The sequence below is a fragment of the Ptiloglossa arizonensis genome, chromosome 8, assembly GCF_051014685.1.
Source record: "Ptiloglossa arizonensis isolate GNS036 chromosome 8, iyPtiAriz1_principal, whole genome shotgun sequence".
Taxonomy (NCBI): Eukaryota; Metazoa; Arthropoda; class Insecta; order Hymenoptera; family Colletidae; genus Ptiloglossa; species Ptiloglossa arizonensis.
The window spans coordinates 15307345-15312805 of NC_135055.1; positions in this window are offsets into that span (position 1 = coordinate 15307345).

A 5461-nucleotide genomic window follows, 5' to 3' on the forward strand; every position below is an offset into this window, starting at 1 on the left:
TCGTCGCCGACGAAACGGGGAAGCCATTTGCGCGAAGCCAAGCGTGAAGCGTCTGCTCGGTAATCAGCGAATCGGGCCGCGACTAAGATCGACTCGACGATTACGAGGAATCACACGGCCCGTTTGCGAAGGGGGCCCTAGAAAAATACAGAGGCGAGAAGGTACCCCGAGATGTATCTCCAGTGTAACAAAATGTACGCGTAGCGAGCGTCTTCGCAACGCTACCGAGTTGGAGGCCTCTTATCTAAAGTCTCGCGAGCATAATGTCTCTATCCAGCCACCCTTTCCAGACCACTATCCCCGGGAACATTATCGCCCCGGGCGCGTAGTTACAACGATCGCGGGCTGAAGTCCGTGACAGAGAATTACTCCGAACATCGTCGGCTCTTTCGTTTAATGGCATGTTAGAGAGAGGGATTCGCGGCGGTGGTTTTTGTACTCCTTTGATGCGTAGGTAAGACCGTTTTTCCAACGGCGAGGAATACTAGTGCTTCTGCTTTATCGGCGCATCGCGTTTCCCATCGCCAAAGGGCTTCCCTTGGCTTTCATCCCCGAAGAATTGTCAATTACGGTAGCGTTCGGATGCGTGAAACTATGTCTACCCGGATACGTGAAACAATAATACAGATAAAAGTTGAAGTTTCTATATTTTTCGTTGCACGTTCGCGAGAGTATCGTCGACGAATCGGCGAAGTTCTCCCGGTGAGAATGAGTACAAACACGGCCAGGTTCGGAATATTTTTAATTATGTATAGTTCGTGGATCGAGAAACGACTCGCGTAGCGTGTAAATAAAAATGGTCCGAAAGGGGTCGTGTTTGGACTCATATTTCTCGGCAGAATCTCGACGATTCGTTGGCGATACGGAAAATTTGATTATCGCTGAATAAACAATAGTAGAGTGACGAAGGGTGACTTTGTTCAAACCATTCGCGGAAAGTATCAGTTGGGAGTCTTTGTCGTGGTAATTAGTTGGCTCGTTTGATTAATTTCGTCGAGTGTTTAGAATGTTCCGCGTCTCCGTTTAGAGAAAACGAGGAGCGTTAACGCGGCTGGATGAGATCCTTGGGGGTTTCACGACTCAGGTTCTTACAGTTAATGTCGCAGTTCCAGGCTTTCCGGGTGTAAGCCATCACATTTAGAAAATGACTGCGACGCTTCACCAGCATTGCAGCTACCCTCATTTGGAGTCTGAGATCGCTACTAGACGTTACAGACACTCCGGTATGCTTAGATCCGTGATAACACCGGCTAGAATGCTGTCGGAACGTCGAAACAATTTTCCAGAAGATCGCTGCTTACACCCGAAGCCTCGAACACTGGAAATTATAAGAATCCTTTCGTAACTTACGGTTCACTGTAAACGAAGCACTAACTGCACCCATTCTAGAAGCAACTAGCACCGAATCGATGAAACTAGATTCAATCGAACATCCCTGTATGCTTGTTAACGTTGCAAAAATTTGTCACTGTTCGTGTCAATAACGTTAAAACGCTATTGACACGAGCTCTTTCCAAAGACAGTCGATACAGAAAACTATTCTTCGAAATTAAACCTCTTGTAAAATACGAGCACCGAACTCGTCGCGTCGAATCTTATTCGTTGGTAAAATTCGTCGCGCTGGAAATTTACAAAAAAGCGCGACGAGCGAAAAATTATTTACTCCAGGTACGTCGAGCAACGTGAATGAAAGCTTTCACTCTAATGAAACGTTGAAAATTGTTGTACACGAGACGATCGAGTACACCGTTCGTTACAGATTATTATCGTGAGCACCGGTTGACGTTCGGTTGAGAATTTGAAGCTTATGGCTCCGCCCGTGTACGGTTTTCCCGCTCCAGAAATGGATATTGGCCACCGTCGCCGACCGTTCCACGAAAACGGTCCAAAAAAATCGTTACACGCCCGTCTCATTGTCTCGTTCGCATTAATTCCAGCTGGTATCGCAGGAACGATGCTCTAGCTGCTGGTCCCATGACGCTCTGGCTCTCTCGTGCCCCCTCTGTCCCCCCATCGCCCTTTTTTTCCACGTAAAAAGCACGGTGTGTCGAGAATACGACGCGGAGCTCATTTTCCCGCGAACCACTTCCACCCCGAAAACGAAGAGCGTCGCGACGGGGGGCAGGTTGGGGGGCTGATGGGGCCTCGAAAGTAGAGCATGCGAAACGCGCGTCGAAACTTGTTACTCACGAAAGTGCTTCCGTGACTATCTCCAGGTTGTACAACCGTGGCGCACGCTCTTACAAGTAGCTCGAGAACACGCGACCGGTACCCTGCTGTAGTGCAGAATCGTCTAGCTGTTTCGTGAACAATCTCACACGGTAATCATATTCGCGTAAGCCGTCTCACGACGTCGTTACGTCCACCAGATGATGCCCAGGATAGTCCGAAGAGTGGAAATTTACACTTTTTCGTCGCGTATTAATTTTTACTTCCACGATTCAAGTTTCAATAACTCACTCTCCTCCGTTAAATTTTATTTTTGCAAAGTAAGTGTTTCTTTCTAATTAATACTTCCAAGAAAATGTACATTTGGATCTACGAATGTGGACAAGATTCACCCTTGGTTACACATCGTCGAAAAAAATTGTCGAGAATCTTCGCAAATTTCGATAATAATTTCTTCGTTAAACTTTATAGATTTTTATACACTTCTAGACAATATATAATATAATCGTTGTACAATTATATAACCTTACTTGAAAAGAATTCCCTCTATGTTTATTTTTCCAACCGTTTTACCTTACCGCTTTAAGTTATCACTTGTACGATTCAAACGTACAAGACACTTGCAATCGTCGCGGTACCACGATATCGATTAACTTCTCGAAACTGTCACGACGTCTCGTCAAACTTCCTCCATCTTGGTATCCATGAATCATTAAGGACCTCGTTCACGTATTTCATAGTAAAGGACGCTGTCGGACCCCGCATTCTCGAGTGCAATATTGGCCAAGGACCAATTTCAACTCAAGTCGGCACCTGATCCACCCCCTCGTCGTGATTCTCCTTAAGTAGCCCTCGAAGGCCTCCTGGCCATCGACTTGATTTCCTCCGCCTCTCGCATCCACCCTTTCTTTTTCCGCTCCATTCCCGCCCATACGGTGCATTTCCGCCCAGAGAAACGACGGCGTAATAATCATCACAATTCCGTTTTACTGTCCGTGAACGTGGCTGGTAATGCAGAAGGAAAATTCAACGACTGGGTTTACGCCGAATAAGCGAAACGTCGGACAAAGGTACTGCTGAAAATCGATGATACCGGTTGCACGACATCTTTAGGGGCGGAGGTAATCGTACGACCTTGACGAAGATCGTGCAGATGAATTTGCAGGATATCGTTTCGTTAAAGATCCTTTACTGTGCGTTTTCGAAAACGGATAATATCAGAAGATTTGTAACGAAAGGCAACTTCTTCTTCTACGTAACTTCCGGTTTCGGAAAAGATAAAAAATATACCTCGAATCGGTTAGGTATTTTTAACAAGTTTTAGTCTTACGTTAAAGTGAATCTAAACGAGAAAATTGAAAATGTAAAGCGAGTCTAACGAGAGAATTGAAATGTAAGGCGAGTCCAGCGAGAGAATTGAAATGTAAAGCGAGTCTAACGAGAGAATTGAAAGTGTAAAGCGAGTCTAACGAGAGAATTGAAGATGTAAAGCGAGTCTAACGAGAGAATTGAAATGTAAAGCGAGTCTCGTGAGGTAGAATTTTTCTGGTAACGATAGTTTCTGGAAATGGAATGGGTTTCTCTTTTTCGATGACTTGTTATTAAAATAGCGTACCTGTAAAATCGTTTCAATATTAGTTACGGAATTTATTTCGCATGTGCTTATGTTGTTTATACGAAACCGTGAATCGTTGTGGATCTCGAAGAAAGTAGAGAAATTAAATGCTATGGAGCGTAACTTCGGCTAGCCCCCGGAATCGCGAGTATCTCGTATCTCGTACGGATGAAAAGTAGTTTCGAGTAAGTTCTCGCTGTGATGCACTTAAAAGTGGAACGAACAATACGATACTGCGGTTCATGGCGCTTTACAGTGTGTATCGCGTTACAATCCGCGTTTAAGAAGTAGTCTTGAACGCATAGCTGTAAACTAAAACCGCCCGCGGGCCTCGTCTGTTCTTGCGAATGCGAAGATTAAAAAAAAAAAAGAAAGAAAAAAAACAAAAGACGCGGCGATAACGGGATTACATTTCACGAGTTTTTCTTCTCTTCCCCTTTCCATTTTCTCGCGAACCCGATTATCTTTGCTCGAGCTACGGAAGTTACAAATCCTTGGAATCTTAACACTCTTACGAACGATAAATTGCTCCGAATCTTGCGTTAAATATGACAGCTCGTAGACTCGGTGGATAACGTGCGAAAGGAAAAACAGAAATGAAAATATTTCGATTCATTTTTTACATACTTTAATTACATTTTATCTACATATGTATTCGTGAATATACACACGCGCAACAAGGATGTTTAATGATAATAATAATACAGTGCTTATTCGTTAAGAGCTCGCGTCGATGCTCTCAACGTAGAGGAGACACGTTGCGACTAGCTGTCGCTTTTGCAAACCAGGAGTGAAGCAGAAATGATGCGGAGAACATCGAGCTCCTATCCTGTAGACCAAAACGAGCTCTTAACGAATAAATACTGTAATAATAATATGGCACTGGAAATTGCGAAAGATTATCGTCTAATTCGAGCTATAGTAAAATTTCAAATCTTGACATATATGTAAACTCTAAGCCACATATACGTAGACACTACAGGGATCGAAACAAACATTTAAATAGTCATTCTGCCATCGACGCGATCTTATATCGAACTTATCGAAAATTTCTATTTATCTTTAATATTTCAAAAATGAAACATTGCTCGAATAATCTCTAATAACAGTCACGAAATTATATTTCCATCTTTGGTGCACAAATATTGCGTCAACTTTGTAATTGTCAAGTGCAATTATCAAATACGTAGAAAATATTCAAGTTAATTTGTTTCTCACGATATCCCTCGGAAAGGATTTTCCAAAGCAATGGGACCTATTGGGACCTGTCAAGTGCAATTATCAAATACACAAAAAATATTCAAGTTATTTTTTTTCTCACGATATCCCCCGGAAAGGATTTTCCAAAGCAATGGGACCTACAAGAATTGACCCTCTTCCCGATGAAATAATCATTTAACCCAGGCCATATTGAATATATCAATTTAGTCGAATCGATAGCACGCGGAGAAGAGACTCGCATGCAAAACAGCGTCTGGGCGAGAACACGCCCGCTCCCCTGATGAACGCAAAAGCCCTGATCGCATCGCGTGCACATGCGAGCGAAATATCAACGGGTCGGTGTGAATTATTACATCTTCGTTAAAACTTACCTGGCCTCATAAGCCCCGTGATCCTTCTCCAATGAACGACTGGACATAATCGTTGCTGACAGCTGTTTAAAATACCAGAGAAGAG